Source organism: Carassius auratus, unplaced genomic scaffold (genome assembly GCF_003368295.1).
Source record: "Carassius auratus strain Wakin unplaced genomic scaffold, ASM336829v1 scaf_tig00007763, whole genome shotgun sequence".
Classification (NCBI taxonomy): Eukaryota; Metazoa; Chordata; class Actinopteri; order Cypriniformes; family Cyprinidae; genus Carassius; species Carassius auratus.
In genome coordinates this window covers 529,440-553,348 of record NW_020523877.1, presented here as the reverse complement: position 1 = coordinate 553,348, position 23,909 = coordinate 529,440, and the positions used below count along the sequence as shown (strand labels likewise).

The 23,909-nt window shown below is 37.5% G+C and overlaps 1 protein-coding gene across 2 annotated transcripts in view; it reads right to left on the bottom strand.

Annotated features, from left to right (window-relative positions):
* Positions 1–23,909, bottom strand: part of LOC113071650 (CD209 antigen-like protein C) — a 291,989-nt gene that overhangs the window by 59,150 nt on the left and 208,930 nt on the right. The gene's annotated exons all lie outside the window — the stretch shown is intronic.

Below are 23,909 nucleotides of genomic sequence, written 5' to 3'. Positions count from 1 at the left end.
TCTGTACAACCATCTACCTTTGGGAAGGAGCTGTCAGTGGAAAGGCCTGGGCAGAGTGAGGGTTATCGTACTAGACATGGCAGACTTGTAAAGCCGTTAAAAAGGCTCATTCAGACTATGTCTAGTCAATTTGTTAAGAATCTTTTTGGGTAAAAGAAAATGATACTATGAGTAATTGGTAGATGGTTACTTGTGTGTATATATATATATTTTTGTTTTTTTGTTTTTGTTCTGTTGTTACAATTTCTATTGATACATTTTCTGTTTTCTATTTTGTTTAAGAGGGTTAATGTGCAATAGTGTACAGTCTAAGACTAGTAAAGCCGTTAAATAGGTTCATTCAGACTAGTAAAGCCGTTAAATAGGCTCATTCAGACTGGTATAGCCGTTAAATAGGCTCATTAAGACTATATCTAACCTATCTTTTGTCGATCTCGTTTGGAGAAAACAAGAAGAGTTGATACAGAGTTCATTTGTTATTATTATTGTTTTTTTTTTCTCTCTCTTTCATTTCACGTTTTAAATGTCCTTGTAAAGAAAAAAAAGTCACATTTATGTGTAGTCTATGACAATAGACAATTATGCAATCTTGGATGTAATTTGTCGATAAGATGTGTATATGGCATGTCTTCCTATGGTTAGGTAAAGGAGTAGCTAACCTTTGTCTTTCCTAGTCCTTCTGTGGACAGCGATAATGTTGGTAGACTTTCTTCAGTCTTCATGTTTGGGAGATACACTTGATTGCTGAGTCATCTAACTGTAGAGTTGAGTATTTTGGGAATGATTTATTTTTTTTGTTTTTTATGTATTACACTTTTTATGATGTTATGTAAAATCTAGTGAAATCATTGGGGGTGAGTGTAACGAGGTTAAAATGGTTTTATTTCACAAGATTTTTCTGTTATTATACATTTAAGGCTGTTTTACTATTATTGAAACAAGTGTTTATATTCATTAAATTCATTAAAAAAAGGGTCTGTAAAGAGGTGATGGTTCGACCGCCCCCCCCCCCCCCCCTTCCTCTTTACAACAAAGTGGTTCGGTCCAGGCAGCTATATCTGCTGTATTAATCTTTGAGCGGTCTTTTCTGCCTTTCTCCCGAACTGAGGTATGCTGTATTCTATGCTACCGATTAGTTGTTAGCATTGGTTGAAAACAAGTCACACACACGATGTTTAAGTTGTTTTTATTTATTTTATTCACAATATATTGGGAATGTTATGTTTTTTGGCAGTGTCACTGTGTAATTGAGCTGAAGCTGGCGTGACGGCCTGTAAAACAAAATATATTCTCTTATGCAGGTATGCATTGACAAAACCCTATTTTTGTCTTCCTTTTTTTCTGCCTTTCTCCCGAACTGAGTGTCACTGTGTAATTGAGCTGAAGCTGGCGTGACGGCCTGTAAAACAAAATATATTCTCTTATGCAGACCCAATCTGGTGCTCTCCTGTCTTTTTTTGCACTGAATGAACAACACAACGCAGACAGAAGAAGACGGTTACACTAGCATAGTTTACCATGTTCTAGCATGATTTACCATGATCTACCACATTCTAACATGATTTACCATAGTTAATCATGATTTATCATGGCTTACTATGATTTACCCTGTTCTAGCATAGTTTACCATGATATACCATGTTCTAGTCAAGTCAAGTCACCTTTATTTATATAGTGCTTTTTACAATACAGATTGTATCAAAGCAGCTTCACATTGATCAAATGAAAATAACACAACAAAGTTTGTTTCTAGAAGAAAATTGCATCATTGTCCACCCTAATTAGGCAGATCAATAATATCGTTGAATATTAAATGTCCCCAAGTAAGCAAGCCAAAGCCAAGGCAACAGTGGCAAGGAACCAAAACACCATCGGTGACAGAATGGAGAAAAAAAACCTTGGGAGAACCCATGCTCAGTACGGGGCCAGTTCTCCTCTGACCAACAAGCCAACAGTGTATGATTATGATCCAGGCAGCGTTACAGGGCAAATGTTCTAGAATGATGTACCACAATTCTAGTATGATTTACCTTGATACACCACATTCTAGTATTATTCATTATGATTTATGTTTTCAGCGTGATTTACAATGATTTACCACATTGCTAGCAATTATGTGAAGTATCAGTACAAATGAAGTGATAAACTTTGACAAAATATGATTGTGCTACAATAGTAATTGTCATATAAGTGATTTTTTAGTGTCTTATTGTTATATAAGCGGTTTTTAGTGTCTAATGAATGCAAAATCATAAGTGAGTAGACTTCATCAAAGACAAATGTTGTTGTTTTTTCAATGCTATTGGGATATGTCATTATGAAAATATATTTGAATGGTCTATAAACATTTCACAAAGTCTTTGTAAGCTATAAATCAGATGATTCAGAATTTATTCAGAAACCTAAGACTACACACACACACATTATGTTGTAGATACAGACATTTGAAATATATGATGTGATCAACTGTCAGTACTAATACTTTAACAGATGGATTTTGACTAAATGTAATTGTAAATGTTAAAATAGTGGTTTTTATAAAGTGTAAATATAAATTTTAGAACAATATGACAAAAGGACTATTTTAAACAGCAGGGGGCTGTAAAATACCACTTATTGGCTTATATGCCATGTTATTCATATCATTTTCACTTTTTTAGCTGTTTTAGAGGCAAATTTTGCCTGAATCTGTCTGAAAATGATTCATGTTTGTTTAGAGTGATATTTCACATGTTACGACTTGTTTTGAAGAAGCTCTGAGCATTCATTGAAGAGATAAAGGCTTTTGGGGCCACTTGGTCAAGGCCACATTTTGATCTGACCCTATTATAGCCGTCCAAATCAAACTTAAAAAAAACACAATTCACACACACATACACAGACATAGAGACATACATAATTTCTTGTAGATTCAGTTTTTTAAATATATGATTAATAACAATATTTTCTGCAAATTCGTTCTTTAGTATTTTGAGGTTTATATGTGGCATATGTTGTCCAAAGTAATTATTTGAATGGAAATGACGTGATGAAGTTTGATAAAAAGTGATAGTAAATGTTAGAATAGTTATTTTATAAAGTCTAAATGTGAAAAAGAGAACTATATTAGTAAATATTTATACCAGCAGGTGGTAGCAGAGTACCGGCTCATCTCATTTTAAAAATTACTGTGTTAATATTTTTCTTGTTAACTCAATTAAATATGCTTACACACACAAAAAACATTTTGAAAATAACAATATCAGTGAGCAGAATTAGACTAATAATATGGCTTAAACCTTGTCTGTCAAATATGGGGAATAATATTACCACTGACTCTCATTTATCATTTATCACTTATCCCAACAATCAGTCCAAAATAAATACAGTATATCGAAAATGTACTCAAATGATAAATTATACAATATAGACCAACAAATGCATTAAATTATATTGTATATCAAACGTAAATCTTGTTTAATCATAATTTCCTGAACTGGTTGATGTAACTGTTCTCTGTGAGGAACAGCTGAAGAACAGCTGATGGCTCTGAGCTTACTGTCAGAAAATTTCTACTAATTGTATAAAATAAAAAAGGCACTATGTTTATGATAGGAGTCACATATTTTAGGTCTATTAACTACATTTTTGTCTATAAAGTCTTAAAACCACATTCTGTGATACAACAATAGTATTTACAAAGAATATGGTGGATTCACAACCGTCATGATAATGACTGGAAGCAGATCGAGTGATATAAACGGTGAAACAGATGAACAGATGTTTGAAGTACAATATTGCATGGCTGGAAAAGGCCTTTTGCTAAAGAGATCCCAGAACCCAGTGTGTGTGTGTATGTTTAGTATTACAGATTCTGTCTCTCTTTTCCTCTCTCTCTCTCAATCTCTCTCTCTCACACACATACACATACATCCACACACGCAGGCTTGGGACAGAAAATCGGCCGTGGCATTTTGGAGTAGACTGGCCCACTACATATGATCATAAACACCACCAGGGTTCTAAATTAACTTTTTTGATCACCAGCCAATGTGGCTGGTAACTTTCTAAAGAATTTAACTTTCCAATCAGAATTTCCACTAGCCATTTTTTTTCCGGTAAAAATAACAAATGATGAGTGCCACTGATTGAATTTGATCATTTTATTAACATTGTTGGCATGAAAAACACATATAAAGTACAATGCATACAACAAAATACACACTGACTCAAATTTAAAATGATTAGTTCCCACCACGAAATTGCTTGTTGTTGTTTTTTCTTTCGCGTAACTTACATGCGGCAATCCTGACAAAACATTACAACATTCTTGAGATCAAACACAAGCCATTTATGACCCGTCAGCCATTTGGCATTACATTTTATTTTCTTTGTATCTCTGTCGATATCCTATGGAGCCCCGCACGTCACCTGTAGGAGAAAAAAAATAAATCCGTGGCGACGGTTTTGCAATCCATCCCCTCAGTTTATAAACCGTACTCACAAATTTATAAACTGTTCCCTCGGTTTAACAAATCGTGCCCATGAATTTCCAATCCGTGCACACAGATTTTGTAAACCGTACCCTCGGTTTTTGAATCTGTACCCACAAATTCATAATCCATGCGCATGCTTTCCCAATCCGTTCCCACGGATCTGTAAACCGTAGCTACTCACGGATTCATGCAGCAAGCTCTTGTTAACATACAACTTTATTGAATATTATTATGTGGAATAGGTTTAATAATAATAAAGGAATAATCTTATAATAGCACTTGATTAATATTGTACAATAAACCTGGCATTGTGACTAACTCTGGAGTCATTTTTTCCTCGGTTGTAAATTGTTTTGGATAAAAGATTATTATGCATAACCTGTATAATAATAATGATAAAAATAGTTATTTTATAATTTTAATTTGTAGGCTAAATAAATGAGTACAAGAAAATAATTCATGAATTGCTTTATTTTTAAATAAACTTTGACAGTTTTGTAAATGCTTGTGTACAATTCTTTCTTAATATGCATGAAGACTTATTTTTGTGATTTTATTGTACTAAGCTCCATCCACCCCACCTGCCGGAGTAAGATGCATGTTTCACTGTTAATGTTTTTTATAAATAATGAGGCCAAAAATAACATTGCATTCAGTTAGAGAGAAAAGGAATGAAAACATAACTGGCAAATTATGTTTTGTTTAGCTTTTTACCCTTATTTCACCGCCGCATTTAGTTTAATCTTAATTATTTTCTTTAATAGCTAACTCCCTCCTCTTTCAGTCTATGCTCCATGCTCTGGCTCCATTCGTTCTTCTTCCTTGTGTTTTCTGATGGACGCTATTCGTTTCCATGTTTTTTCGCGCTGGTTTCACTGCAAACTGCGTGCAGCCAATGAGCATATGAAACGTCATCACGTAGCATTACAGCACAGTGCCAGGGGGATAAATGACCGAGAACAGAGCCTCATGTCATGCATCACCAGCCAAACTGGCTAGTAAGTTTTAATTAACACCCGCCAAAATGAATTTTAACCCGCATTTGGCAGGTTGGCGGGTGTTAATTTAGAACCCTGAACACCACCCATCTTTGCATGCCCTTGAATATGTTTTTGTTCAACTCTTATTCATTAAAACCAGTAATGCCATATAATGAGTGAGTAGGAACGAGTGAGAGTTAAAGGTGCAATGTGTGATATTTCTGAGGATCTTTTGACAGAAATGCAATATAAGATCCATAACTATGTTTTCAGTGATGTATAAATACCTTACTTAATGAACCGTTATGTTTTTATTAACTTAGAATGAGTCATTTATATATACATAACCGCGGCCACCCCCTTCTATGAAGGTCGACATATTGTGACGTCATGTTTCTACCGCAGGCGACAGCGAACAAACAGCGATACAGAGCGCGTTTCGTCATTAACTTGAATGAGAAGCAGCAGAAAAAGACGCAGCAGAATACTCTGGTTGTCCCTGACTCTGCAAACGTGGAGAAAAACATGCTGTCTGAACGACGCCTCGGACATCGTAACGTTAGCTTTTTATTCACCTTACCTAGCTCTTATCTTATACTAACTAGCATGGAAACAAGCTATGATAAAGTCAGTGAATAAAAGACTAACACAATGATAAACAATTAAAAATAGCAATCGCAATAACATGTGGTTTTACTGAATAATTAAGTAAATATAATTTAATATAAAATGTAATATATAGAGAAACCTCATTGCTTTACTCTCTGCTGACTCAGACGATGACATCTTCCGATCCTACGTCGGCCACCATAACTTCTCATTCGAAGCCATTGACCGGTTGCAATTTGCAAATCTCACCACTAGATGCCACTAGAAAATCACACACTGCACCTTTAACAGATGAAATAAATACAAAATTGTAATTTATTAATACAATCGAACTATACTCCACAGTGATGCATCCAAAAATAAAAGCTATAAGCTGCATTGGCATAGCATTAACAGTGTTTCCCACAGGATCTTTGGTAAAACTGTGGTGGGTGGACCTCTGTCCCTCTAGAGGGATGTAGGGGGATTTGGGGGCATGCATATTAACCCATATAATCCATATTAATCCAACCCATATTAATTGTGCTAATTAAACAAAGAAAAAAAAAACTCTTTTAGTAACAGTCTCTGTCTATATTACACAACTACATAATAATAGTTATAATATTAATCTGATGATAGTAGTCTGTTAGCCATATTGTTAAACAAATGCAGTGAAAAATAAAGAAAACTTTCTTAATTAGTTTTGTACTATTTTCTAAACTTGAAAGAGATAAGCACATTATCTTTTATTTCAACGGAAACTGCATCAAGCTTTTATTTTGGTGGAAAACATGGATAAAAACGCATCTCATTAAACTTCTAGTAATCGTCAACTATGCAGATGTGGAAATAACGTGTAGCTGGGTAATGTGTTTTGAAAGTAGTTCTGCTTCTCCTCCACTGGATCTGATGAAGGTCCTGCTGCTGCAGAAAACATATTTTGACACATTTTACAGCGTCTGCTTGAGATATCTATTTTTCACGCTATTTCTCTGCACATTTCTTGCGTTCTCAGATTATTTTGACAGATACGTACACAGTTTGACACTGCACGCTCACTCAAAGACCAAAGGGGGAGGTGTTTAAGATGTGATTGGACCAGCCCAGTGTCAATCAAGAAAATAAGCAATGGGCCGCTGATCTACGCGTTTCATGGGCCGGTCTGTCAGTGGGGGAAAAAAACGCTTACTTTCGTTTGACCAATGCATTACACCGGCACTAACCCAGCGCTGTCAAATAAACAAAACAAAATGAATGGGCCGCCGATCTATGAGTTTTATGGGCCGTTAAAAAAAAAATGTATCGCCCCAAAAAGCACGTCGGGCCACCGGGCATTTGCCCGGCATGACAGATTACCAGTGCAGCCCTGCACACAGACATATATAGCCTTTAGTGCTTTGTAAAATCTATCGCCAGCACACAGCACATATTTACACATTCATCTAACAAGGATACTTTTCTGATGACTAAATTCACGTCTCGCGCATGCACTGTATGTTGACCCTGGCGAGTTTAGTGAGAATATTAATAGATTTCCATTTATTTTATATCAGGTAATGATATTTCTTACCCAATATTTTACCATAAATTTATCACAAACATGAGCACTATATTTTAACAAATAATATTTTTTTCCTTATAATAAGCCTACTGATGAATGTGTTAATTAGGCGGTTTGTCAAGTTTTTCGTCAGGTGTCGTTTTAAATTATATGACGTCATTACATTGCCGTCTTGCCACCAGCCAATCGCTGCACTGCTGATCATGGTTCGAGTATCGATACATATCCCCTTTTAAGACAACACATGAATGCACAATTATCTCAGATAACTCAATCCAGCGGTACTAATCATACACAACAGGTGTGTTCGAAGAATCCAATTAGCCGGATCAGGATTAGCACGATGATATCATCTTGGATGTGTCATTTGATCTTGGATGTAATAAGCGACGTACGAAGAACAGGCCCCTGAGAAACCATGATCAGCAGTGCAGCGATTGGCTGGTGGCAAGACGGCAATGTAATGACGTCATATAATTTAAAACGACACCTGACAAATAACTTTTTTAGCAGGTTTAAGCTGACGGACCTGTTGCTATGACAGCAGCTCCGGGATGAGCTTCAAAGAACCAAATGATCCAAGATCACGCCAAATCGTCAACAATCAAATCCAGCTAACTGAGTTAGCGACCTACAAAGAACAGGCCCCAGGACTGGAAAACCTGTTAAATCTCACTCTCAGCTACAGACATGGTGCAGATATTCTTGTATGGTATCACTTGACTGTCAGGAAGAAACCAGCTGAGAATTTTGTAATTCCCAAAAAGGAAAAACTGGTGTGTGGGTTAAGTAACAACAATCCCTCAACTAGTGTCAGCACAACAAACAAAGTTTTACCAAGAATTCAGAAAATACATCCAATGACTTTGTTTGGGAAGACTTACATAAAGTTTCTGGATTATAAACACTATTATCCAACATGGCTAGCTGCAAATGTTATCTTGCCTCTGACAACTTCATCCACAAGAACTACATCACTGAGAAGTTAAATGGACAGTCCCTGTGGTGTTGGGTTTCTCCGAGAAGTAACTATGAAAAATGTGCTCACGCCGAGTCCTTCATTCATGTCAGTCACTTCCCAGATGCCAGATGTCACTAGCCTGACACTCATAGAAAAGAGAAAACAAACTAAACAAAATAAAGCAAAAATACAGGCTGTAATGCCATGAATTTTTACTCCCAAAGGGACAATGTATCCTGGGTTATTTTTGTCAGCTAATTTTATTTTAGTTTTAGACCCATGTTAAAATGTCCTTTTTAGTTATTATTATATTAAGTCAACCTTATACTGTTTAGTTTTAGTCAAGTTATAGTCGACTAAAAGTCTCCACATTTTAGTCTTTAGTCTAGTCTTAGTCCAAAACTGCCCTTACCTATGATCTCCCTATAGTTGAAATCATCAGAACACGAAATATATAAGTATAAGCATGCGTTAACAACATAACTAGTTTAATGTGAGTTAAACTTGATCAGTTACTGTTAACCTTAAAGCATTTTTAGCATAGATTTAGCTAGCTATCTATAACCATCCAAACAATATGTAACATTACATAGACACCATGCACAGAAAGAAACGTTAAAGGGATAGTTCACCCAGAAATGAAAATTAGCTCATTATTTTCTCACCCTCAAGCCATAATTGACATATATGACTTCGTTCTTTCAGACGAATCCAGCCATGGATGTCAATCCCCTTGGGGCAAGAGGTCAGAGGTCAAACAGGAAGTCATCAATCAAAAAGTTGATGCTTGTATTGTAATTAAAAAGAAAGTTGGTTAAAAATTTTTTCCCAAATGTGTGTTTTCACCCACTCTACCCTAATACCATATAAAATATATTTGTATAGATATTAACATATGAATATGCTGTCACGTTCGGTGTTATGGGAAACACAGGAGAAGGAACCAATTTCAGGTAAGTCGTTTATTAAGGGATAATCCAAATGGGTAAACAAGCCAGGCAGGGTCAAAACCAGAAGATCCAAAACAAAACATAAACAAGACACGAACACAAGGCAAGGCAAGGCAAGGCAAGGCAAGAATGACGGACATGAAATAACTCTGACATTAAACAAGGACTCCGTAACACAGACCGAGACAAACCGGGTATAAATACACAGAAGGATGATGAGGGAAGTGGAGACAGGCGGGGAACAATCAATTAACACAAACAAGGAGGAAGGTGACCAAATAAGGGAAAGTGAGACCTCTAGTGGACACCCAGGGATACACAGACCAGACACTGTGACATATGCATATACAAATTGTACGTTACAAAATGATATTTACACAAAATAAAATTAGGAATACAGCTCAAGATAACAGTATTATTCTATGTTCACTCTTCCTCGTGCACTAAAATGATTGTATTTAGATGCTGTAACTGATAAGAGGAAGTGTGCTGATGAAGTGTTAAGACAGACTGTCGCTTCATACTCTGCAAAATTCTTGTTGTTTATAGAAGTCTGTAATTGAGTGTAAAGAAGTTAATGACATAATGAAGTGCTGATTGAGCATTAGTGATGAACACCTGCTGTTAACAAGAAGAATCACTGAATGAAAGAGACACAACTGCGACTGACTTACAGCCTTAGATTAGATCAACTATATATTAAATCTGATAATACCTCAGCAGAGGATAAATAATCAACTTTAAACAGCTTTCCCAGCTTCACTTATTCATACACCATTTGACTTGATTTCTTTTGCATGTCTACAAAAGTTAATATTGAGAATGAACAGAGGTTTATCTCTAGTCAATGCTGAACTCTACTGCAGTCAGTCAGAAGAGGGACACAGTCTCGTCTCTATTACTGTCTAGCTCAGTGTCATATATTTCAGTCATATTTCTGAATAACTTTTGTTCATCGATAAACAATATTTTTCCAGTACATCCTCCACAGCAGGTGTATGCAGTGGTGAATCTATGTGATGAAATAAAGGAGTGTGAATCAGTGACTCAGACATGCAGCATTATTACAGTGTGGCTCCAGAAATGAACGTTAAGAGAATTACTCTGGTGTCATGTGTGAGTTAATGAGGCATGTAATTATAAACTAATAAATGACTGCATTTGGTTTATTTCTGTTATTTCAGCAGTCAGATGTGTTTCATTTGCTGAAGCTGTTGGAGCTTCAAATGCTCAGATTACTGTAGATCTGGTGACTCTTAACTGCAGTTTTACTTCACATTTAAAGCCCTTGATCTCTTGAGGTGTGTCACTGAATCATGGGTAACATCTCCTCCATCACCACAGCAGTTCAGATGGAAATGGACTTCAGATCAATTTGTTCCAGTAGAAGAATAGGGCAAGTTTTATACATTACACAATTTAAGTGTTTGATTAACTATCTTTATGTTGACAGTCACATGAAGAGGATGAAAAGGGGATCTTCTGTAAAAGAGAGTTTTCTCACGAAATGTGAAGTGAACCACCAACAGCAGGTTTTTGTCACACCACGTCTGCAGTTTCTTCATCACACAACCAGAACCAGACACTCAGTGGTTTCTCAGCTCACTTCCTTTAGTCACAGTCTCTTCTGAGAAAAGTCTTTCTGTCTTACTTTACAAATATCTCACAAATGTACACAATTATTCACTTAAATTAAAACATTTAATTCACATAAAATAATTGAGAAAATAAAATGAACTTCTAGTCTGTGATTGTATAGTTGTTTTTGTTAAAGGGTCACTTTTATGCTCATTTACAGATTATGATTTTGTTTAGAGGGTCAACTAGAAAAAGTTTAAATGATTTAATGTAGACAAAATGCATTCTTTTTTCTAATATTCAAGAGTTCACACTTACATATAATTAGCTGAAACATTATAATGCATTTTTGTAATCAGTGGGATTCCGGTCAGATAACTGACCAAGAGGACCCATGAAGCCTCTGACTGGAGATCAAGACTCCGGGCGACGGATGTGTAGGTCCTCTAAGTTGAGCACATAAACAGTATTGAGCTCCCAGTGCTCTCGGCTCAATACTCACTGCATCAGACGGGTAAGCCTCGCCGGCCGGGGAGCGGGAAAAGGAAAACCCAACTGCGTGGGCTCTCGCCACATCTGATGGGAGATCAGGATGCGGGGGGAAAAGATTTGGACAGCGTTTGGTGGGAGGTCGAGACTCTTGTCGTTATACGGCTGAACCTAGTCACCTGTCAAACAGGAACGAAAAGTTAGGTGGCCGTGAGATTCTCGCCAACGTCTGATGGGAGCTCAATACTCAAGGCATCGAACGGGTAAGCCTTGCCAACCGTAGCATGGAGAAAGTAATGTTGTCTTAATGGGAGGCTCTCGCCAACATCTGATGAGCGGTAAATACTCACAACATCAACTGGGAAAGGCTCTCCAAATGTAAGATGGAAAGGTAAAGTTACATGGCTAGTATTTGGCCAGACAGTGAAGAGTTAGATAGAGTTATATTTTATTTTGTTTTTTGAGTCGTATAAAAATAGAGGTTTGTGGGGGAATTGTGTATGAGAATTTCTAAGAAAGAGGTACTCGAAGATAGACTAGGATGTCTAGTAAAAGAAAAGAAAAGATAAGGTCGGGCAAAAAGAAAAGAAAAGGTAGTTGTCGAGCCAGGAGGCTTTCACCAACATCCGACGGGAGCTCAATACTGACTGCATCAAACGGGTATCCTCACTGATGTAAGACAGAAAGGTAGGGTTGTGTTGCCGGGAAGCTCTTGTCGCCATCAGATGGGAGCTCAATATTCACGGCATGAACGGGCTTCACTGGTAGTCGGATGGAAAGGCCAAGATTGCTTTTAACCAGGAGGGCTCTTGCAGCATTCAACAGGAGATCAATACTGAGAACAATTTGATTGTCTAAAAGTGTAGATGCTATGAGGATTACTTGCATAATTGTTTAACAAATCCAATGAGCTGCTTCTGATAACATGTCAGAAAATCTTGTTGCACTCATTGGATTTTAAAATTAAGCATGCAAAAATAAATCGAATTTCCTGAGCCAATGTATCCCAAATAAGTGCCATGAATCAGCGATCTGGTCATTTGTCAAATCGTCATATTGTCAGCATGTGAGAACGACGATATTATGGTGCATGGGTGGAGTAAGAGAGAGACCCTTTATTCTTGTCATAGCGTAACCACTTGGCGTTTTAAACCGTGCAGGTGCACGAGAGAGAGCCTATGGAATCATTAATAATAAAAAAAAAATTATATATATATATATATATATATATATATATATATATATACTACTATACCATATAAATACTATTTAACCCCTTTACGTGCAAACATCGCCGACGGCCCCAGTTTATTGTTGTTTCACTTTCACAGCACATTAAACATCACTGTCTTACTTCGTCTGGACAAACTGTGCATCAATTGAAAGTTTAAAGACTCTAGCTTTGATATTTGACCAATATTTTGATAAAACATTGTTGCAGTGACAGATATTTAGTGATTTATGTCATGAGTGCAAAATAATAAATCCGTATTATGCCACATTTTGAATAGAAATTCACCACTCAGTCATATTCAGTCATGTCAGCAGCGGTTTATTTGTGTTCACATAGACTCACTGAACAGCGTCAATAAGGATTTACAGACCAAAGATGCATATCTGCGGAGATATATATTTACTGATGTTTACTTCATATTTCTTCAGACAGAATCATCATTTCTATTAATTTTCCACAGATTTACGCGATCTGATGATAAACAGTCTCTCCCAGCGATCTGTGTGTGCGTGCAGTGGTCACAGCTTGTGCTGTGTGTGACTCAGACTCCGATTGGTCCTTCCCAATGTCAATCTTAGAGTGTCATAACCGGACACCGCCACATCGTGTCACATGCTTCCTGCACACTTCCTGGTAGTTATCTGGTAGTTATCTGGCCAAAACAACACTGAAACACCTCTGTACACACGAAATATCCGAATAATAAACCCGCGATTACGATAGTAAAGCTTGGTATGAGATTTTCTTGAGGTCTGGGGCATTTTTATAAAAAAAATCGAAAATGTACATCGGAAATGCTAACTTGTGCAGCGATGAAAAAGGCTACAAATAACATATTTTTACAACACTAAACGACCAAATTCCACCCCTGATCGCTAAAGGAAGTTATTATAAACACTCGATCGAGGTTTAAAGTGAGTTTTGAGTAAAAGTGTACTAATAATTTCATAAATTGTCAGATGTAGCTTGATGCTAACGTTAGCTCCAATGCTACTTATAGCAGGTGCTTTTCTTCTTCATAATGCATTTTTGTCTCGATAATTCACGTAAGGTCGTAAGAAAATGTTTTGTTGTATTTTTATAGTAAGACTTTTGATAAATAAGGGCTAAATGCAAAGAGAGACTGAAGTGAGATCGCTGCTTTGTTGCTTTGTAAAGCCTGAAAAACCACAATCAAGGCTAATAAAGGTGGAATAAAAACAAAAGAATAATGATAAAAGAATAATGCGGATAATGTGTCATACCTGGCGGAGGTGTGAAAGACTTGTTTGGTGAGAACAATACATCAATGAATCGGGGAGTTTTGCTAAGCCAACACACATACAAAACACACAGGAGAGTTTACATGTGAGATCTTACAGGGATGACAAGGGCCATTAATCAATCTGATTAGCCTTCTCTAAAAAACACACATGACATGGCCTTAGAAAATATTTAATAAAATCCTACATCAACAATTTTTTAAATACATTTAAACATATGTTTTTAATATCTTTATTTTTATTTTTATGTTTGAGCTTATATATCTCTATTATCATAACAGTCTGAGTGATTCTGATTCCTGAACAGTAAACTTTAAAGTGTCAGCTTTGTGAACAAATGTTGATTATGTATCTAGTCAGAAAGAATCATGAGCAGAAACCTTTTTATTTTGGGTATGTCATTTCTGTCTCTATGCCAAAAAAGGGGGGCTACTAGTAAGAGGTTAAAACAGTGTCGTGGAAATTCTAACTCAATAACACTTTGTAGAGAATGAAAATGAAAAACCAAACAGAGTTTTGTCTTTGTATTGCTTTAATTCTCTGCAGAAAATGATCTAGTTTACGCACAGCTTGAGTCTGTGTGCAAAGAAATAACACGCAGTCTCACAACCCTTCTTTTATAGCATGTAAAAAGATACATTGAAGGACAGATTAGGACCTTTGTGCTAATCATGTTGCTCAGTGCACATCACCCCATTACACATTCACATCTCATGCACATTACATCGTAGATGCCTGGTTATTCTCAAAAACTGTCCGTCCCTAGTACACAGTTTCCCCTTAAATGTTGTTTTTCAACCTGAAGCAGTTACAGTAGGTAGACATCCAAAACGCCCCTTCTACCGCCGTCTGTACCTGTAAACTGCTAACACTTTGCATTTTTGAATTATGCCTTATGTGTGACCAAAAATGTAGTATTTTCTGTTTCAGCTGTTTAATCGTACTGGTGCCTCGCGCACATATTCACTGGAAACAACACGCGTGAACTACACTGCCTATATACCTCATGAATAATACTTAAAGGGGGGGTGAAATGCTAATTTTCACTCAATATCCTGTTAATCTTGAGTACCTATAGAGTAGTACTGCATCCTTCATAACTCCAAAAAGTCTTTAGTTTTATTATATTCATAAGAGAAAGATGGTCTGTACCGATTTTCCCCGGAAAAACACGAGCACCTGGAGGCGTGACGTGTGGGCGGAGCTAAAGAATCACGAGCGCGAGTAAGCTTTTGCGTTGAGAGCGTTTGGAAGCTGTGACATTACCGTGAGGAAAAAAACATCCAAAACAAACCATGGCTAACAGTCAGATTCAGCAGTTTATATATGATCCAGAATCAGATCCCGAGGCTGAAATTGAATAAGAGCAGCAGCAACGACTCGCTCTGAGCGGGGCTCGAACACTGGTCTCCGGCATGGGAGGCGGACGCACTAACAAGGAGGCAGAGATATTTGAAGCAGTTTTACTCACCGCCTGCGGTTCCAACACACGAATGTGACCCTTTTTCGTTGGGATTGCATCATCCTTAAGAAATAAACGATACGCAAATCCGTCGTCAAACTGGGCCTTGTTTGTAAAACAAGCATCTTAGAAATGCAGGGAACAAACACAAACACTTGCACAACTCCGTTGATGCTGTGTAAAAATAAACTCCATCCACTGGTCCCTTAATGCTTTTTTTTTGGTAATCTGTGCAGGGTTGTCTTGCCCTGGCAACCAAAAACACACTTCTTTTGTGACATTTCGCGAATTTCTCGCTCTGATCAGTGAATGTCTGTTGTGCTCTCAGTGCTCTGCTATACGGGAGCGCGAGCTCTTCCGGCAGAAGTGTCCCATATAAGGAAATTCCGCTCCATATAAGTCACACAGAGCCATACTCGAAAAAAACTTTCCGAAACTTGTGACAAACTGGAAGGAGTATTTTGGGAACAAAAATACTCCTTCAAACGTACTTTTTAAACTTTGTCCATGTTTAGCATGGGAATCCAACTCTTTAACAGTGTAAAAAACCCAGTTTGCATGAAATAGCATTTCACCCCCCCCTTTAAGCTTTAAATGGGCAACATCACAAATATGGAAACGGATTTCTCCCAAGTGAGAGAATGAGAAAGCCCAACCTTACCTTATGTTTCACTTTTAATTATTATTATTTTTTGTTTGTTTATACCTAAGCCTATATTATTATATACTGCAATTATATTTATCCATTAGAATTATGTATTTTTAATTCTTGTTTTGTTCTGATAAATTTGTTAAATTTAAAGGATTTGTTGTAAAGTGAAGGGAACTAAATATATCCTGTTGGTACATTATAACATTATTAGACCAGCCATTATTATTTATAAATGTAATAAAATGCAACTCATGCACAAACTTCATTAATTTTTAGAGGGTTTAAAAAAACATGCAGCAAACGGAAATAGGTGATTAATCCGTTAAAATGGGTCCGTGTACGTTTTGATAGTTTGTTTTCCAATTTGAAATGAAATAAGCAGAAACAAGAAAACGGCCCCTTTATTCGTTTTTTCGTTTTTTGAAAAAACGAAAAAACTAGATCTCTGCTTGATTTTTCGTTTTTTAGTTCAGAGGCATAAAACGAATAAATGACTTCAAAATTCGTTTTCCACATGTGGGCGGTCCTGAGACGCCCCCTTCCGCCGATTGGTCAAGCAAGTCTGAGCATGTGACGTCATCAGTTGTCGCTCAGGTCTGTTCAACAAAATAATAGTCCTCTAACGTTACTATGGCTACCGATTCTTAAACTGTGCAGGGCAGGTCCTGTTGTGCTTTCTTCTGTGCAACTTTACCCGTTTCACAGAAATCTTTACATCAGAAATATTAAATATTAGTCTGCCACCAGCCCGTTTTATTTAGCTGTGCGGAGTTAAATCTGTGTGGTGAAGCTGCGCTAAACAGCGCCGAGCGAGAGAGGATCAATGACCAGTGTTCGGTCAGCAGTCAGAACTTGGTACCGATGATGGTGAAATACATTTTTACGGATACAGCGGATACAATTAAAAGCGCAATATAACTTCTGTTAACAAAAACATAAATATATGTATATATATTTTTTTTTTATATAAGTGACTTTGTCTTTGTTTTAATCAAATAATTGTGAACCACAAACCGAGCCTTCGTGTTAAAGGACAATTTCCAAATATTTTATTTATTTGTTATAATATGGGTATTTTATGTCACCCGTCTTATTAGTTTGATTATAGTAGGCTATACGTGATTTATTTTATTTTTTTATTATTATTGTACTAGTTTACTGTTGTTTTTTAATTAACAATATATCATAACAACTTAAAAAGATCAAAATCTACAGAAGAGATTAACAAATAACATTGGTGTTAAATTAACTAATCAGTGGGAAAATTTCCTCACTGGAACAACCTTATTCTTAATGTTGGCTACATGTTACAGATTTAATGTTGAGCACATAATGTTAAAGGCTTCTTAAATACCATTACACTCTGTTGAAGAGTCAAGAAGGATGTGTTAATTTACTGTAGATTTCAATCTGTCATTAGTTGGGGACCCGGTGTAATTATAATAGCATAAATAAAAACAAAAACACGTAATGGGCTATGTATGCTAATAGCCAAAACACATCTGCTTTTCCTTTAGATCACTTTACAGTGTGATGGAAATAAACTTTTATTAAAGCGTGTTGTATATCACCACAGCTTTATTGGCACCCTTCTATATGTGTTGTATACTGTAATAGACAATTGTCTGCAAAATGATGAGGTTTGGTAAAAATGAAAAAAAAACATTGTGAGCAAATGTCGAATTGTGTTTTGAAATTTAAATCAACAACGTAAGAGGCTTCATGCTGTCTGATGAACTGTGTATGAACAAACACCCAGCTCTGCGGTAGGTGGCACAGAAACAGCATCTGACATGGCTTTAGATGTACTTGACACACTGTCTATTGCAGCTCAAAGGAGGCACTGTGAATTTACATAGCAATTTCATTCTAAGAGGCTATTAAATGTGAAGTGACAACATGAAACACTACTTTCAATATATATGTATATAAAAACACACACCAGCATTTTGGAACTCTTATTGTGGAAGTTAAAAAAAAACACATTCAAAAAGAGATGCAACGTCAGGACACTGCATAGAGAACTGCCTCAGCAACCTGGTCCTCTGGTGACTGAAATGGATTCTGCACAAAAGTTGAAACTCATTGAAAGTTAAACAATATTTTTAATTGCATCCAGGGCACTGGAGAACAAGCAACTTCAGTCATGTGGTACTCTTCGGAGCGGCATTTAGGGCACTGGGCAGATGTTGCCTCCCATTGGGTGATGCACAGCTTGCACCCTACAATGCTCCTGCAGCATGATGTAAACACTGGGTTTTCCATAATTCCTGGAAGAAAGTGAAATGGTGCAAAACATTAGCAACAGACACCAAAACAGCTCACCACAAGTTCAGTCATGGTTAGAAAGTAGAAAACAGTTATAGATTTTTTAGGAAACCCTCCCTTTTACAAACCACCCATACGTTATTTATCATCTTGTAAATATGAGTTCTGTCACTGGTTCCCATACACCTGGAATTAACATGCATTTGTGATATCACCATCATATTGCAATTGATCACATTTTACATGGCCAAAAGTTTTAAATTTTTTGTTAAACTGTGTCGTTCACGTTACGGCAACAGCATTTTGAGTGCCTGAAAACCAGTTTGAATGTACAATTTTTTTGTGTTACAAAATGTGTAAACAAAAACATGCAACTGAAAATGGCATCATGCACATTTATGGTCAGTCTAAAGCAGTGATCTCAAACTCAATTCCTGGAGGGCCACAGCGCTGCACAGTTTAGCTCCAACCAGCTCCAACTCTCACCTGCAAGACAAGGTGCGTTCCATTTGACAGGGTCCCTAAGCAGTGTTCACTGCTCCCTACTCCCTGAGCACGGTATATCAGTTGAAGTGGACTTCACTGACAATAACCGCTCATTTGGAACGCCCTGCAAAGTAATCAAAGAAAGTCACCGATGGGGTCGCGCAGATTATGATATAAATATATAAGACTACATTCATATTTTAATTTTTATTTACAATCAGTCACATTTAAAATATGTACACTATAGAATAAAAAAATCATTGAGTACTATATAATGAAAAACGTATGTTTATTATACACTTTAATTGACAATTGCTGCTATTACTTGACTATTAACAGAATTGAAGCCCTGCTGTCGTGCAAATGTGAAAATAACTTTTATTTGGTTAACTGTATAGCCTATATGTGTTTTTAATAAATGGTCATATAATTGCATAGCGGTCTCGTGCGCCTTCTTCCTGGGCACAGCCGTATAGTAAACACTGAGGTAAATAAAGTAAAATAAAGAAAAATGGCAGAGCCTCGTCTGCTTCTAGTCACTTTTACATTATCATACCTTTTTACAATCCGTAATGAATATGAACGAAGACAGCGAAGACGGCCGTTTCTGACTGGTGATGACGTGCTGCGCGCAATGACAGTTGGGGGATAATCGCGCTCCACTTCCTGTGAAGTGATGTATCGATGTTCCCTTATTCCCTGTGCCGTCCTCAGTGCCCTTCGAACTGAACATGTTCGCTCCTTTCGGATTGGAATCTCAATTAAGATGGCGGAATACCCTGTGAAGTCCACTTCGGAGTACACTTACGGTCGAACGGAACGCACCTCAAGTTTCTAGTAATCCTTAAGACCTTGATTAGCTGGATCAGGTGTGTTTGATTAGGGATGTAGCAAAACTTTGCAGAGCTGTGGCCCTCCAGGAATTGAGTTTGAGATCACTGGTCTAAAGGGTTTCATCAAATATTGACCTGGCAGCAGAAAACAGCATTTTTAGTAGTATTTGTGGATCGTTTTGACAATGGTGTCATCTGTACGCAGAAGAAAACTTCAGTTTAAGCATATCATTGTGGTGTAAACTTAACTCAAAAGATCAGTTTAAATACACCCAATACGTCGATCCAATTACAAATACTGAAGCACATGTTAGGAGGTTGTCGGGGGTAGATTTAGATCAGATTAGAGAAGCATTCTAATTTATGGTGTAAATAATTTCCAGACACACAATGCACATTGAAGGGTTAGTTCGCCCAAAAATGAAAATTATGTCATTAATAACTCACCCTTATGCTGTTCCAAATATGTAAGGCCTCCTTTTATCTTCTGAACACAGTTTAAGATATTTTAGATTTAGTCCGAGAGCTCTCAGTCCCTCCATTGAAACTGTGTGTACGGTCTACTGTCCATGTCCAGAAAGGTAAGAAAAACATCATCAAAGTAGTCCCTGTGACATCAGAGGGTCTGTTGGAATTTTTTGAAGCATCGAAAATACATTTTGGTCCAAAAATAGCAAAAACTACGACTTTATTCAGCATTGTCTTCTCTTCCGTGTCTGTTGTGTGAGAGAGTTCAAATCAAAGCAGTCTGGATATCCGGTTCGCGAACGAATCATTCAGTTCACCAAATCGAACTGAAATGTTTTAAACGGTTCGCGTCTCCAATACGCATTAATCCACAAATGACTTAAGCTGTTAACTTTTTTAATGTGGCTGACACTTCCTCTGAGTTCAAACAAACCAATATCCCGGAGTAATGCATGCACTCAAACAGTACACTGACTGAACTGCTGTGAAGATGAACACCGAGCCGAGCTAGATAACGAACAATAGACTGACTCGTTCACGAATCTTCATGAATCTTCATTTAGTTCTGGATAGTTCTCACTGCCACTGCAAAATGGTACTTTTAACGTACACATAGGCTACATTAAAAATACAAATGTAACAAATTATTTAAAACATGATACTTTAAATTTACGTTTTTACATGCAATTATCCAAAATAAAACCAAAAAAGGTTTGTAATGAAGATAAAACAATAAAGAATAAATGCTGCACGTTGCACTTAGCATCACACGCACTGCATAAACCTTGCAAACATTTTACACACATGCATTTCATTGCAGCTGCAATTTTTTTTTTCTTATTAAATTATATGAAAGGAAGTAGGACTGGGTGTTAAATCGACTTTAGTGATTAACTCAAATGTGTAATTTACATCGGTTTGTTTGAATGAAAGATTCTAAGAATTCTCTCAGAAAACTCTTAATTTAGTTTAAAAACTTTTACGTGGAAGTTTTAGCTTAAGAGCGATTCAGGACTGATCTGAGAGCAACTCTGAGTAAGGAAAAGACAAAAACTTTTATCTTAGTTGAGGAGGTGGGGTTGACCCCGTTGCTATGTATGATACAATCTTTTGAAGACTGAGATTGGTTGGTTGTCCAAGAAGGAAAAAAAGAGTGATTTTAAGTATAGGGTCTATTCTTAGAATGATAAAAATTGTTTCACTCTTTCCAATTATAGTGATTGCTGTCCTATTTAAGTGGCGGTTTGAATGTTGGTTTTAATGTATCAAACATGGAATCAAAACCAAGAAGGGGGGGGGGAAGCCAAACTGGACATAGGAACAGTGTTTGCAGTTAGAATATAGCCTATAAGCCTGCTATATTCATAAATGCAGTTTTTTGAGCCTGCAATGTGGGAATGTCCAGTGGAAACTAAATGAACTGCGACACAATAAGATGTTCTGAAAGTGCTGTAATTGTGTGATCACTCTGCTTACAGAAGGTTGTGACAGACCCAAGTCATCACTATTGCATTGTTGCATTGTTGTCATCCATTGTCTGCAACACATTTCTTCTTCTTCTTCGTCTTTCTGCCTTTTTCTCCTCTGCTAAAGAAACTCTTAAGCCTCTTAAAAGTCCTCGTCCGTGCTCCTAACAAGTTTGACCTTAAGACCTCTTTTAAGGGTTAAGATGCTTTCTGAATTACTTTTTTCTTTACTAGGATTTTTTCTTTAATTTTAAGAGTAAACGCCCACATTTCTAAGAATTTTCTTAGAATTTTGTCTCTAGGAGCTACTTTTTGTATTAAGATTCTTTATGAATACGGGCCATGTTTTCTTTTTAACATCCACCGACGCTCCACTCGGCTCAACCCTGTCTGTTTCTTTTAGGGTGTACTGACACTAGGCACGGTTGCCATGAACCGGGCCCGAGTACGATTGTCCCCCCTCCCCACTCCCCCTCTGGCCTGCACTCACATATAGGGTTTCAGCATTCGTGCCGGAGCACGCTTACGTCATTGTGGTGCGACGGTTTCGGGATAAACAGGAAGAGCGGCGCTCTCTGAACACAATGGAGTGCATCGCTCTGTTTTCTTTGTGGATAATTTTGTGTCGTTTGGTCCACAGCCCTCTCACAGCCTGTTGTTAAACAGATGTGTCGCCTTAGTAGCGCGAACATTTTCACGTAATCGTGCTGCTCGTATGAGGATGTTTGCAAGGTATCAATCAGCTGAAGTGCAGCAAGGACTTTGCAGTTTTTAGTTTTTATGCGTTTTGCACCTCTGCCGTAGACCAAAGCGACTTTTCCCTGCCATGTTGGTTTTGGAGCGTCGCAAAACCATGACGCAACGCGTCCTTTTCCGTGCTCCGGCACAGTTAGCGCTCACACTGCATGCGAACCGCGCCCGAGTCCAACTGAACCGTGCCCTGGCCCACCTCTTCCAAGCGGGCCAGGGCCGGCTAATCGAGCCGCGCCCGGGCACGGTTCGGAGCACTCACACTAGTCAAACGAACCGCGCTTTGGTGGTCAAACGCACTCGGGCACGGTTCAAACTGGCTAGTGTGAGTACACCCTTACTTGTTATTTTCAGGTTAAAGCATGATTTAAAAAGATACAGCACATTCACACGCAATCACTTTAGCAATAATGCATTCAAACAAATGTAATCTTACAGTGCTATTACATTATCAGTAGGATATTTGATTTTGAAATAAACTAAAATAATTTAATTATATTTTTTATAGGCTACGTTATGAACATAACATTTCAAACATTCTGAAATACTTTGTCCACGGAGTGAAGGCGGAGCGTGTTTCTGGTATCAGTGAGCAGGATTGGAGTGATTATTAAATGCTCTGAGCGCGGAGGGGAAGTTGTTGCTGCTCACAGACTCTGCTGCTGAGTAAGAGAGATGTTTCAGTCGATGAAATGAAGACGACCGAAATAAAAACTCAAATAAAAAAATAGATATATAAACTACATACAAAGAACATTTACAACTATTTACATGCAGGAATAAAAATGATCCTGCTTGGAAGAGGGAAGAGTGAGGGAAAAAGTGAAGGAGAGGAGAAAGGAGAGAAAGTCTGGTTCATTGCCTGCAGAGATGGCTGCCTCTTTTAAAAAACTAATCTTGTTCCAGATTAAGCAGAACTGTGCTGCTTTCATAAAATAACGTATGTATTTGAAATTTGACGAATTCTTTCTTTCTTCCTGTTGGTGCTGTATCAAATAATAACACATTTTGTACAATGAGCAGGCAGAAAAGGTTTAAACTCATTCACAAACCATCAGTGTGAGGCTATGAGTGCATACTGTAAGTGTAATATGGATGTAAACATGGCCATTACTAACTGTACACACCTGTTGTGCTGCTTCACTTGTCACCACACCTGCTGTCTCTGAGTGCCCTGCTGCTTCTGTCTCCTGGTCCTCGGGGTGCTCATACCCAGGGGCTCGATTCTCCTCATCCCCCCTCTTCATATTCCCGCTGGTCTCCCGTGAGGAGACGAAGGGGTCGAGGAAAGACAGGAACGCAGAGTACTTCCACTTTTTCCCTGACCCTGCTGCTGACCCACTCCTCTTATCTGTCTCCTTTCTCCTCACTTTTAAATATGTGTCCCTCAGACTCTTCCACTTTTTTCTGCACACTTCCTCTGAATAAATACATCAACTCAAT